Below are 15,205 nucleotides of genomic sequence, written 5' to 3'. Positions count from 1 at the left end.
GCCTCATGGTTAGTGCGCTCGACTCCGGATTGAGTGGTCCGGGTTCGGGGCCTGGCAGGGGACATTGTGTTGTGTTCTTGGGCAAGACACTTTACTCTCACGGTACCTCTCTCCACCCAGGTGTATAAATGGGTACCGGCGTAATGCTGGGGGTAACCCTGCGATGGACTAGCATCCCATCCAGGGGGGAGTACAAATACTCCTAGTCGCTTCATGCTACAGAAACCGAAGATAAGCGCCGGCCTGATGAGCCTTCTGGCTCGTAAGCGGAGACTTTTTAGACTTTACCTCTTTGCTGACTTAGATGTCCAAATGGTATACGCAGAAAACTTGATTTGTAATTAGCCATTCTGGGAACAAAAATACAGAAAGTACCAGAGCGACAGGCAAGTTTCTGATGACTGATTTTAAATGCAAAAGGAATGTAAACCAGTTGGAAAAAAACTACGAGCGGTCGCTTTCTTCGAATTTTCTTAACCGGGGACGTTGCTGGGAGACTTGGGTCGCTACCCGTTCGACCAAAAATGTTGAAAAAAATAGGGTGAGGAATCGAATGGAACGAAAGTTCACCGTAAAAAATGTCGGAATCTGGGTATAGCTTGCGAAGTGGTCCTGAATTTCCAGAATTCCGAAACAACCGGAAAATCCCGTCCCATTGGTTCATTCTTCCTCACGCGCAACTCTTGTTTATATTTTGGGGCAACACTCGTTGATGTGATTGGTTTAGAGAGGCCAAACGGAAAATGATGTTCCATTCGCCACGTGAAATGATCGGAATTTTTAACCAAACCTTATGGTCGAATGGAGAGCGACCCTTGCAGTCGCAGACCGCAAGAAAAGTGTGCAACCCGTGTTTTTTTTTCTCCCATGTCACTACTGCACCTTTCTGTTAATAGGGAGCTTAAGCACGCGCGTTTTTAAGACGCGGATGGCAACCGGAAAGAGAACATTTTGCGTGCCAGGACAGTGGTGTCTGCCAGGTTTTTATACTAATGATTACTAATGGAGAAAAGATACGTAGCAATGTAAATGTGGTTGTGCGAATACAAGTTAAAAGGAAAAACACGGCAGTTCATTTACAGTTGCCGTCAGCGTCTCAAAAACATGCGTGCTGAAGCTCCCTAATTCTTGATTTGCATACACGTGATGAGACGGCCATGTTGGTGAACAAAACATAGAAAATGGCCCCAGAAGTTTTGCATAATAATAAAGTTTAAAGTTAAATTCCCGAAAGACATTTTACTGCGTTGTTTTGTACACAAACATGGCCACCGTGACGTCAAATGCAAACCATCAATAAGGAGCTTAAGAACCATACTTTTTTTGTCACGAAAGGAAACCGGAAGTGAACATCTCACATGCCAGGACAGTTGTATCCCCCAGGGGCCAGTTGTTCAAAAGCCGGTTAACGCTAATCTTAGGTTAAAAATTAACAAAGGAGTTTTATTCTCTACTCCCAAATGCTGTTCAAGGCTGATATTCGGTAAAACTTTACATTAGAAGAAGTCAATCTTGAAAAACAAAAATAAGCAAAGGAAACTTTCACCAAAACGTTGAAAACATGAAACAAAAGTTTACGCTAATCCTGGATTAAGCTAATCAGCTTTCGAAAAACCGGGCCCAGATTTTTAAACTAATCGTTTCTAATATAGGAAAGATATATTTAGCAATATAAATGTAGTAGTGCTAAGACAAGTCAAAAAGGAAAACAGCTCACCCCCCTACTTTATATGCATAATACCTAATTTCTATCCCGCTTAGGATACCGAAGAGAGACAAAGCGTTTGTTAGCAGTTAACATTTAAACAAAGTCATCCTCACTCTTAGCCGGACAATTTAAGCAATTGTCTCTGATTATAGACCCCTGAAATGTTCAGTTACCTCCAACGGGATTCGAACCTATGACCTCTGCGATGCCCGGTGCAGTGCTCTACCAACTGAACTATGAAGTAACGGTCTATTGTGAAAATTACCAATGATTTTAACAGTTGATTATTTTTTCTATCTGGGCAGATTACTTTCCGGTTGCAGAGCCAAGGAGCTATTTGGGAGACCGATTATGGAGTTTGACTTATTTAGGGACTCTCGTTAAGGACCATGTTCAAGTTCAAGTGAGTCAGTGCGCAAAAATGGCTCAGACAAAGGGATATGATCACTTTGTTTTTTGGGATACTCGATGTTCCGTCTCGGATGCTCTGCCAGGCAATGTTTACAAAGCATATGACCTACCGGGAAGAAAGGGCATACCTGATTCGTCACACCGGGAATTCAACTACCCAAACATCATCTCGGGATTAGGTAATTAAAGGCTATATCTACAATTTTTTGAATCCGTCTCTTTGTGAAAATACGCGTGCCTGGGCAGAATATTCGCCAACGAACTTGTACATGGTCGATACCTCCTTCACGAGCACAACAGGGACCTTTAGATTCTAGGACGAGGACGACAACGAATGCGAGTTTTGACTGTCCGTTTTTAGCGAAAATACTTTGAAAATTTATAACACGCACGATTAATCTTACTCTTTGTTAGCCGAAGTATAGGTCGCTCAGTTATTCTTATTGCTGGCAACTGAGCCTTTTTGCTGATTGAAGAATGCCAAAACTGCTACCGTGTTGTGAACTTGTTTTGACGCAACGATATTTTTGCAAAACCTCGTACTAAAATGATGACGATATCACGTTTTTCCCGCCAAAATGACGCTGCTTTGCGCGCGCTCACTGTTGTTCTATGAGAAAATCTTGTACTTGTAATCCTTCTCGTCCTAGAATCTAAAGCTCTCTAATAATAACTACGGGCTCTGGTCACACTTGAATATTTTTTTATTTGCTTCGCAAAAAATGTTTCAGCGCAAAGCTTGGACAAGCACTACCTTGCAGTTTTTCTACCAGTCTTCAAGACTTGATGGCAGGTGGTTTCTGAAATCTATATTTTTGTCGATGACCGCAAACATATTTTGTCATATATTGCCCTAATTCTTTTTTGGTGCAACCATGACTTCCAACAAACAATTTAGAGCAACCAATTGCAAAGTCTACAGAAATATGATTGAAAATGCGGGGAAAAAAATTGTGGGCCCAATGCGACCGGACCCGGTGGCAGCGTTCACACTTGATGACGGACATCGAGAAGGGCGGTCACCAGTGCGAACAGGGCGATGCGTAAGTGCCCCTAGTTAAAACTGGGCCAGGTGCTTGGTGGGCTCGATCATCAAGCGCTCTTCGAGAAAGGAGCTGGTGCTTCTTCCGCTCCCGTGCTCCTCGCGCTTAAGGCTCGGGAGTTCGTCACGAGGAGGACTGCTGCGGAAATCGAGACTAAAATGTAGGTGCTCGGGCATCGAGCATCGATTTAGACCTTAGAGAACCCATGTAATTTGCGCATAGTTTTCTCAGCTACTTTATTGCCTCCACAGCATTTTTTTTTTCACATATATAATCAGCGGCAACGTTTTTATCCGAAACAATGTTTGCATGTGAACTGAATCCAATAATTCGCTTTCGACTTCAATATGGCTGTCGTAACTTCATCTGAAAAGGTCTGTACGCTTTTAGAAGACGAAATCATGTTTCGTTCAGATTATTAAAAGCTGGTTACCTGTGAACTACTGTAGCTCCATAGCTAAGTGCACGCACACTATAAACAAAGGATTTACATATTTTTCATAATTTTTTCCCTTTAGTCAAGTTCCACAGTTATGAGATTGCCTGGTATAAGCTAAAGAGTGGTACCTGGAACAGTTGGATTACAATATTCCGATACCAAGTCGTCGATCCAGATCGTGAATCATCTCTGATATTTACCCTGGAAACGAAAGGGGACGGTATGCCGTATAAGTTCTTGCGGGCACGAGGTCGATATCGAGCTTACGAGAAAGCCTATTTTGGAGATTATTTCGCAACATCTCATGTGCTTGACATCGAAGGCATGACAACTGAGGACCTGGGGACATACAGGGTGGTAGTTAAAGATTTGAAAAGTGGGGCCAGGACCGAGAAAATAATAGAGTTGCGACATGAGGGTAAGAACTGCAGAAAAGGACTTCTGTGCTGCTGCAATGAAAGCCTCTCGAAGATGGAGAATAGAATAAGTGATTTACCATAATATTCTCACTGTCATGTGAGAATATAACTGATCATGTAATGATAAATCATCATAAGCTTGAAAGTCGTGTCCTGTTGCGATCAAACGTTCCAAGGCGCAATCAGCTTAAGTGGCGCAGTTTTATTCTGGTTGCACATGACCTTGCATATGCATGAGTGGATGACCAACCGGCAAAATTAGATTTTCCCAAGCATGCGTGTGTTACAATCAGCTAGATCTCAGGCTCTTGCTATCATACTTCCCGCTAAGTGTATTGGCTCCTTCGAGTAACATAACATAACTGTTTCTTTCAGATGAGCCTCGGATTTCGTTGCCTGAGACATTCGGGGCATGCGTCAACTCACCTACAGAGATGAAGTTAACTTTGCACGATAAAAATCTCAAGGACCCTGATAAGTGGCATATCAAATGGTATCAAGTGAAGGAGGGGCGATGGACAAAAAGATTTAGAAAACTCATAAGCCAGGACACTACCACCCTGAGAGTGGAGAACCCCACCCTACAGATGTCGGGAGATATGTTCGAAGTTGACGTCAGTAATAAATTTGGTTTTGCCAGAGGCACATCCCGGATTATAGTCACAGAAGGTATTAGCAACAAACCATTGTCACTGCTAGAACAACCGATGACTTCGTTAACAACGTTGTAGTGCTGGCTACAAGTTTTAGAGGCAAACGGTTTACATTTATCGCCCTTAATCCGAGAAAAAGAGAGTCATAAAACAGTCTGAAATTGTATCTATTTGCTGATTTGCAGATATAGGGTAAACACCGGCATATAAGAACAAGTGGATCAAGGATATCAGGCTGAAATTTTGGCAAATAAAGCACCATATGAATAAGGACACATTCAGCCTGATAAATAAAGCATGTTCTTAATATAAAGGGAGAGGGTATTAGAATAAGGAAACAATACAGTACAGTAACTCATATCAAAGTACTATGGTGTTCAGGGCCATTACAAACTCTATAATCTATACCAAAAAAACATTATATGTTAACAGAAGCTCATGACCTGGAAACGTTTAAATCTAATTGCGAGCTTGGGTTTTTGAGTCTAAAAGTTTGCCTATTTGGATTTAACGTAGCTCATGCATTTTCCCGCGCGTGCAGCTTCGATCTCATTTTTTACCACAATTGCTTGTAATCTCGCAGAGTCTAGACAACGCTGCTCGCGTCATGCTCGCGTCAATTTGTCACGCAATGTGACAACAGAGATTGGTTCAGGGAGGTTCCAGCATAGCAATCAGCATAGCGCGCACTACAGTCAAACACAACGCGAATTTTATCCGGCTTTTTAGGGTGGTATACCCCACGGTGCGGTATATAGTTGATTCTGCCAGGTCGTCCAGGATCTTCTTCACCTTCTTGAGAGCAATTCTCAGCACATTCTTCTATAACCTTTTCCATGAACTTCACATAATCCTTGTGGTATCTTGGGTCCCTTTCAAGGCGCGTCTTGAGGTGAAACAGGCTTCTAAGAGCCAGGGAACGATTATTTGGAAGCATTACATCCCTTGAGCGTAGGGGGAGCGGCATTTCGTAATGTCAGGAGCCCATCTGGAGCGTGCAACTTCCATACAGCGTCTGTAAAACGGCGTTTTCACAAGTAGGTTTATTTTTTGACAAGCCCTTCCCGCGAATTAGGTAAAAACACAAAGGCAGTTCCGGTTCGGTGACCCTATGACGTCAGCTTAATTTCTTGTAATTGGTCATCGGGCTCCTGTGGGAGTCTCATTCGCGGGAAATTCAATCTAAAAATAAATCGGTCTGTGAAAACGACGTTACACGAACACAGTAGAGTTGTAGGCTCCGGGTCATGGGTTCCTGGTAATGTCCATCTTCACGTTTGTGTATTCCTTCTTCAAGGGTGTCCAGAAATCTCTGATCTTCAACAGATAAGGAACGTACATTCTTGTCATTGCATCTTCCTTGGAAATCTACTTCAAACATCTCCTTTACTTGAGCTGGAGTAAAGAGTTCCTTTGCCTGAGACTGCATAACAAAGGTAGCACCATAGCTGGGGCTACGTGTGAACTAGTAACTTCTCTTGTCACAATCTTGTTTGTCCATACTTGAGGATTCGCCTCCAAATCTTGTGAGGGGAAAAGGCACACTCTGCCAACAATGCCCCAATCAAGATCAGTCCTTATTCCATAGGAATCATTGTCAGCACCGCTTATTATCTATCGGGGTTAAATAAACTTTGGACATTTTGTACTGATCAGCAGGCCAACTTCTAGATCGCTCCTATAAGGCATCAGTTCACTTGCAATAGGCTTCAAGTGCTCCCAACGCAAGGCCACTTCAGGTTTGGGGATCTGTGAGCCTTTGGCAGGGATTGTCTGTGTTGTTAATGTCTGTGTTGTTAATGTCTGTGGAAGAGGGATGATGATTTCATGATTTCATGCCTTATGTCCTTCACATTTAGGCGCTTAAACTTGCAACATTTAACAAGTTCATCTTTTCGTGCATAGTGGATAAGGGTAAATTAGTTTTAACACCTTCAATTCCTAACGCCTGCCTCAAATTCTCCGTCATGAAAGTTGCATTGGATTGACAGTCAATATGAGTGTATGTCAGTTCTTCCTGCTCAGAGATATTACACCTAGAAACCCAGACTGGAATAATCAGACTTTGATCCGGGCCAGACTCCTGACCTTCAACACCACAAAGTACAGTGTACTTGGTGGATGCTGGTTCAGATGTTTTATTTGCCTCATCAGGTGCGTCTGTTTGGCGCTCTGTATGTGGACAGGTTGGATGCTGATGTTTGCATGACTCACACACGATTCTTGTCTTGCATTTGTTTTTTTTTTTGCCATGTGACCAGGTTCCAGGCATCTCAAGCACAGCCCCTTCTTTATCAAGAACAGGATTCTTTCCTTGGAGGAGGTCGTCAGGAATTCTCGACAAGTGCCTAACTTATGCAATCCCTAGCACCATGTACATGCATTAAGGTGGTTTCCCTTGGAAGTGTCCAATTGTTCTCTTGTACTTTTGGCTAGTGTGCTTCTCAGGTAATTTCTCTGATAGCCAGAACTTCCCCTTTGTTTTCTAACCTCTTGATTATTGGTTTCTACACCAGTGAGCACATGCAGACACTGAACGTCGATATCTCAGTGACAAAGTCTACGAAGGCAGAGAATGGAGGCAACTTGGTGTCTCCCTGCCTTGATCGCCCCACTTGGGAAGTGCCCAGTTTGGAAGGATCCTCACTAGTTTCTTGTTGTCGCTTTCCTTGTTTAATGTTGCCAGATCCTTGAGTGACCGTGTATGGCTAGTTTGCAAGTCCGCAAAAAGTCAGCAAATTCTCTTAAGGCGCCTCCATTTCTAAGCGGAATCCTCTGCCACGTTTCCAACTTGTTTCAAAAGGCCTGAGCGACAACGGATGGATGCCCAAATCGTTTCTCCAAAACTTTCTTTGCTGTTTCATAAGCATCAGGTGTAGACACAAACTGGTATCCTTCCACAACTTTCCTTGGAGCTCCCGATAAATACTGAAGAAGGCAAAAAATCTTTTCAGTGGGATTAATGGCCCTCAAATACACTTTTCCAAGTTGGCCAAGACAAGGGGTCACCACTAAAGACTGCAAGATTTGGGGATGGTATTCGAGCTGCCAAAAAACTTTGTGCTTTTGCTTCTGAGATACCACGTTGATCCACTGGTGGGAAGAGCGGTGTGGAGAACGTCGGCATGGCTGTTTGCGTATACACTGGAGTAAAGGGAGTTGCTGTGGGCGTTAGTGTTCAAGTGGGTGGCTTCACCCTGGGAGATACATCATCAGTTATGGGTGGATCCGTGCTCTGATAAGGTACAGCTGCGGAGGTAACCTGGGTCGCTCCCGCCCCTTATGTCCAGAAATGCACCCATTTAGATGTACGCCCAATTTTGGCATCCGACACGAAGTGCCCCTTTAAGTCTAAGCAATTGCTACCGATATCGCTGCACAAGATCTTCGTTATTAATAACAGCAGGAATATCATCTAGGCTATCAGGAGTGAATTTCGTCTCTTCTTTTTCCGCTACCTTGGCTAGGGCTGCGGCTTCAGCCTTTTTGTTCTTTCATAATTTTTTTTCTTTGCATTTCTTCCATTTCACATTCCTTCATCTTAAGCTCAACCATATTCTGAGATTCAATCTTAGCATACTGTCATTCAACCTTCCGTCTTGCTGCTTCTGCCACTGCTTTCGCTCTGAACTAAGAGGCATTGGACACCTTTGATTTCCTCGACAGGGAGGTTTTAATTGAGGAACGTGAACGTATCTTTTCCTTTTCTAATGCAAAAATCCGTTCCCCAACGTTCCTTCCAAGATCAACTGCTTGTTTTTCAATATCTGAAGATTCAGAATTAATAACTTGTAATTCATCGTCTAACAAAAAGGGTGCAAGTTCTGACCGAGCCCTCTCCAAGGCAAGTCGATTTTCTTCTAATTCCGCTCTATCTTCATCGGTCCATAACATATCAACTCTATCCACACAGTCTCTCAATTTCATCAAGGCATCTTGATAATTCCTTTCCTTGAAAGGCTGCTGGTATTCAAAGCCCTTTTTTTAAAAGTACGTTTCCTACCTTCTAATTCTTCGGGTACTGATTTAGCTTGCTGATCTTTCTTTAGATCTGCTTGATATTAATCATGATACGGTTCGCTTGCCTCTGTAAACGTTGAGACGCTCATTTCGAGTGGATCAAAAATCCACTAACCACAGGTCCAATCCACGGACTCGCATCCAGAATTTTACTGTAACCGATAGCGTTCGGTTTGGCAACCGAAAGCTCCTCACAACCACACAGTTAATAGACTGACTGTTTTACTGATTCTTTACTTAAGGCTTCCTCAGCAGGAAGGTTGTGATTACTCCACAAATCGGAGAATCGTAAAACTAAAGAAACGAAATACAGAAATTTGAGGATCCAACGCATCTGACAAAAAAGCGCATAACAAATAAAGCGTTACAAGGACAATCAATGGCGTACCTTTGTACAGCTACAAGGCCGTGGAAAAATCTAACCTAAAGATACATAAACTTTTCTAATCGAGACGTCCAAAAAACGAGCGAAAGAAGGCAAACCCTAAAGAACTTGAACTTATCCTTCGCAGAGCACATAGATTTCTTTTACTCGCTAAGATCCTTGGGAAAAACGTTTAATGCACATGCTTCATGTAACCTACATCATTCTTACAGTTTGATAAAAACAAATTTTCATTATAGAGACGCGAGTCTTAGGGCGCTTTCCATTTGATAGAACTGACCGGCCAGACCAGGCATTTGGAAGGTTTAACTCTAAAACGCCTTCAAATTAACACTCTTCGAGGATGATATACACTCCTCTGGAAGTATCATGCAAGTGTTCCTTAAAATTATTGGATTTTCTTTGAAAACTGACGGGTCTGGCCGGCCAGTTCTGACAAAAGGAAAGCGCCCTGCTTCAATTCATGATCTACTTAGGAAACCTAACACAGTGCCTCTTCAACCTGTTCTTTCAGATGTCCCTTCAATCTCGTGGGTCACGCAGTCCCCACACTTTGCAGCCAAGGACGTCAGCGATTTACTGGAAGCGGAAGTCGACAACGACAAAACTCTAACCAGAGTTGACTGGTATCACAATGGCACTCTAATTGAAAGGAATACCGATGGATTCTCTTTTCCTGGTAAAGTAGTTGAAAATTGGTGTAGTCTCCGGTATTATTACACGGATGTATAGTCACAAAGATTAAGACATAAAGTTCCAGGTGTTCCTGTGGTATGTCCTTTGTGGTCTATCGTGGTTGGGAGGGTTAATGCCTAGAAATAAAAGCTACAAGGTACTCCACAATCCGAGGGTAAATAAAGACAAGACGTGACATGGCATGACATCACATGACATGACATGACATGACACAACATGATGTGATATGATATGATATGATATCATATAGGGTATCTATAAACTGACGAAGGCAAATACAGTGGCAGTCTAGCATGGCCCATTTCACCTCATTGATACTGGAGTACAAGCTCATACCGAGCGTGCACACCTGGTTTGGAGGTAGACAATTTGTTCGTGCGCTTGTTCGTAACACCGGAAAACTCCAATCTTGGTATTAAAGCCTCGGATCTTCTGTCTACACGTGATTACACGTGCGCAGAAGAGAATCGCTCTGAACTCAATATTACTTCACGTTTTCCGATGCATACAGTGGCGGATCCAGACCTGGAGGTAAGAGGGAGGGGGGGAAGCGCTCTCAAAAATTTATTTTTGCTCTTTCGCTATTTTGGTGTTTTAGTCTTTTAAAGACAGCTTTGTTATCACCAAAAACCAAAACTTTCAGCTTTGGTCCAAAAATAAGGGGGGGGGGGGGGGGGAGGGGGCCTCTGCTGGATCCGCCACTGGCGTGCCCCATATGGGTTGCACGCGATGCACGCCTAAGCGTCCGCCTAAGCTCGAACAACTTACGCAGACTCCCTTTGACTCCTAGGAATGGTCAGTATGTAAATTCATTTAACGGTTTTAATACACTGTCGGGCAGACTAGTAGGGGGTACTTATCTTGATGCAACTCTAAATTTTCATGACTAGTCAACAAGGGAATCTATGGTTCCAGTTAGGAGAATGAAGTTTTAGAACATGGGAGTGAAAGGATTAACAACAAGTTAATACTGCGTCTTTAGCTGGTGATTGCACCACTAATGAAGACCAAGGATTGAAATCATAACATGTTTTCAGTATCATAGAAAATTGAAACGTAGTTTCCATCATTTTTTTCAGGAGAAAAATACGGAGGAGCGTCGCTACGAAAGAAGCTGAAGTTGACACGAATCTCGTTCGAAGCTGCAGGAAAATACCGCGTTGTAGCTGTGGGAAAGTACTGCCAGTTTGAAAAGACAATAGAAGTTCATATCGTTAGTAAGTAACATTTTGCTATCATTTGAACATTTTACGGAATTTGCTCATTATAAATGTCCTATTATTATCTTGTTTTCGCACATTGGATTTCCAATGGAACTTCAGTACTCCAGGAAGCTTGGTGACAACAAGTCTCCTCAAACTTCTAGGACCTTCCTAAGAAACCTTGCCGTGTTCAGAATAACACTTTTCTGAAGCTCGTCTATCTTGGTCTCTATACCAATATTCTCTAGTCTCCTCTTTAAATCCTTTGGAACTGTTCCAAATGTTCCGATTACAATTGGAATTACCATTGTTTTCATTTTCCATAACTTCTTCAATTCTCTTGCTAGATCCTGGTATTTTACTACCTTCTCGACTTCTTTCTCCTCAATACGGCTATCATATGGTATTGCAAAATCTATTATTTAGCAACATTCATTTCTCTTTTCAACAACAATCATGTCCGGTCTTCTTGCCTCTATTACGTGATCAGTCTGTATCGTAAAATCCCATAATATTTTACATCTCTCATTCTCTAATACTGGCTCAGGTTCATGTTCATACCACTTTTCATTGACAATGAAACCTTCCTCTTTACAAACTTCCCAATGGATCTTCTTACCCACCCAGTCATGTCTCCTTTTATATTCCTTTTGTGCTAATTTAGGGCATTCACTCACAATATGATTTATGCTTTCATCCACCTTTCTACAAATTCGACATTTACTGTCCTCTTGAGTTTGATATATTTTAGCTTTCATCAGATTCGTTGCAAGCGCCTGTTCTCGTGCTGCCATAATAAGACTCTCAGTCTCCTTTTTATACTTCCTTTCTTTAACCAAAACCAGGATTCATTCCCTAATATTTCTTCCGTCTGTCGTACAAATTGTCCGTGCATAACCTTTTCCCTCCACTGTTCCTTTCTTTCATTTTTCTTACGTATCTTATACTCGACCTCTGTTTCATTATTATGACCACCGCTAATCTTTCTAGCGGCCTTTATCAGTCTTTCATCACTATCATTGATATATTATTATTATTATTATTATTATTATTATTATTATTATTATAAAATTGTTGTAAAAATTATATGGAGAAATGCCACAGAAACTGATATTTCGGCGCCACAGTGTGAAAAACGCGAGGGAAAAGGACGAACATTTGGTTGACGCGGAACTTACAATCAAAGATCAGCACTAAACCCAATATAGACTAGACCTGCGTTTCGTATTCGGCGCTTTAAAAACGGACAACTCTCCTGCGTTATGAAATAGTCCCGCAAATAAGCGTTATTACTCGTGCAAGGTCTTAATCGTGCCAATCGCGTGACATGCAATTTTGGGTCATCTTCGACATTATCTGGATATCGTCGGGAAAATCTTTGGGATCTTCGGTAACCTTCGGAATTCGTCGAGACGTTTTTGGAAATTCGAGAAGTGTGAAAACGAAAGTCGCGTGCATTTCGTAAAGTTGCTTATAAAGATATCGCATTTTGATTTAAGACCACGTGACTGATAGATCGCTAATTCCAGTGATAAACACCTTGCCATCTCGTCAAAATATTTACATATATATCTTTGTCTATAAGTATTATTGTTGAGTTATATGTTCCAGAGCGGGAAATGATCTTTTCGATAGATTTCGTCATCTAGTACGCTGGAAAAAAAATGTAAATATTAAATGGTAAAGCTATGTTTAGTGAAAAGATTTATAAGAAAATATTTAACTTTAAATGCATTTTAAAGTAGCATCTCAAATTAACATTGAAATTTTTTCCAAACAGTTAATCCTCGGCTGGTTGTCAAGCCGCATGCCGTGTACATGCGAGTTTACGAGGGATTTCCAGAAATCAACATTAATGTGACAGTGGCGGGCGGTGTCCCGAAGGCAGAGGTCAGTTTAGCGGTTTATTGTTATGAGTGGATGTTGGGAACGTTTGAGCTGATGGTGGGCTTGAATGGGCCCTTTGCAGGATAGTGATCACATGGTACTACCATACTGGAACGCAAATTTCGCACTGGGACATCTAAAACAAAGCAAGTTAATCTAGATTTTCCTTGTTTTGGATGTCCCATGCAGTGAGCAATTTGCGTTCCAATATGGCGGTTTTTGAACCAACTGATCACTAACTATCCCGCAAAGAGCCCATTACATCAAGTGGAAAGGTGATCATCCTTGTCGGGCACATCTTGGAATATTCATCTCTTCATTCATCATACAACAAAATGGTGTTAATGGCAGCACCCTCTCCTTCGTTGCACCTAAGAAAATTTCGACAATTTTATTTCCGAGCAGTGGAGCAGGAAACTAATTTATTGTCAGCTGAACCAATGTTAGCATCGACGAGCTAATGCGAGCTAGTGCGACTTCGAATTTTGATTACTGCGGCATCCGTTCTGCGCAGCCCGGCGTTGTCAACTCGTCCTGGCAGGCTATACATCGAAAAGTCGTAGCGGAAAGTACGATTTATCAAAAGGAAGCTGCGTTTGATTTAAAACTGTTTCTTTTAGTTTAAAACTGTAATAATCATATACTAAAAATCCTCAAGTAGAGGGTAAACAATTTGAGGAATTTTCAAGCCTGAAAAGCAGCTTAAAATGCCGACTTTGGCTTGCCAAAGAATCAGTGTGGTTTTAGCCATAATAGTATTTTCTGCAGACTGAAACTCCTATTATACACTCACCTATATACGTAGAGGGGGATTTCGAGAACGAGTACAAGTTTGACTTGATACGAGCGATCGCATTTTAAAGAAAATCCCCAATCATCATTTTTAAATGTATGTCCTCGTTTTCTACTGGGGTTAAATTCAACTTTTCCTTTATTACAACGGAGAGAGTGCAGCAGCTCAACAATTTCAGTTCTACGTGGCAGCCTACTGCAGGAGATAACCCAGTTTAATGGCCTAGCAGTCTCCCACGTGTCCTGTAACTCAATGAGAGCACACTGGAACTAGTAGTCAGACAGTCAGATTCTTACAATGTCCAAGTTTTCTTAGAACTTGTCTCGCAACGCCATGAAGAGACAAATGCACGAAACATTGCCTAATGTTGTATAACTTGCAAGGGCTCAAAACTTTGCGAGACAATTTGCAGACGTCGTTGCGAAAGTAGTATTGAGGACAACTTTCCACAACGCTTCACGCAACGCTGCAACGAATTTTTCAATCATTTCGTAGTGTAACATTTGTCCTGAATCTTGTGTCACAATGGTTTGTGGCAACAGCCAAGGGAAATGTCCCTTTAACCTCGTGTGATCTGATCATCGAAAATGAGACAAGTTGCAAGAAACATTGCATAGTGTAACAGCGCCTTTAGGAGGACGTGGACATATTTCTAGTATCACTGGGTCATTATCGGGAAAAAAGACACCTCTTCATAGTCTTCATTGGTCAAAGAAAACAAATGGAATCAATCGAACTTCTTCCGTGAAAAACAGAGACTGGAAGGGTGGGACGAAACACGAACTTCACAAAGTGGATCATGTAATGAGCGAATGTTTTGCTCTTTTTTAGTTAAACAACATTGAGTGGAAAAAGGGAGACAAGTTGCTTCACCCTTCCCGTTATGGGCGCATTCTACTACGCACAACGCTGAGTAAAAACGAAGACTGGTTCTCTGTTCTTATTATCAGAAATTTGAAAACTTCAGACACGGGTGACTACACGTTTACTGTCACAACAGGACCAGCGATTACCACGATGACTCGAAGTCTGGTTGTGCTCTCAAAACACGGTAAGTTATATTTTCAGATAATACAAATCGGACACGGCTTGAGAGGTGTATGACAACTGCCGGCTGCGTACAAATAGTGGTGATGAACAGTTTTTAAGGCTTAACACCCATTTCAAATAGCATTGGTAAACAGTATTCAAGTCTAAGGACCCATTAATTAGTGTTAGGGTTAATCTGCAGTCTGCAAGTGTCAGACACCAAGGTTTAAGCCACAGGCGGCAGCGCAAACTCATTAAAGAGTTCGGACGTAGTTGGTAGAGGAGCATAAACCCGGCAGAAAGATGGAAAAACATCATAATATAATACTTAATTAAGCAATCGGCATTAATCTATGCACGCAGTATTTCAAAATTCAACGCAACTCTCGACAAATTCAACCTGCTCCATTGCCATCTTGGAATTTGTTGTGCACAGTCAACGTCACGTGACTTAGCAAACCGTCGAACAAAGAGAAAATCCTCATTAAAGTAACGGTCTTCGTTTGTTTGTTATTTATTT

This window comes from Montipora foliosa, chromosome 14, assembly GCF_036669935.1.
Source record: "Montipora foliosa isolate CH-2021 chromosome 14, ASM3666993v2, whole genome shotgun sequence".
In the NCBI taxonomy this organism is placed as follows: Eukaryota; Metazoa; Cnidaria; class Anthozoa; order Scleractinia; family Acroporidae; genus Montipora; species Montipora foliosa.
Note: the sequence above shows the minus strand (reverse complement) of the source record.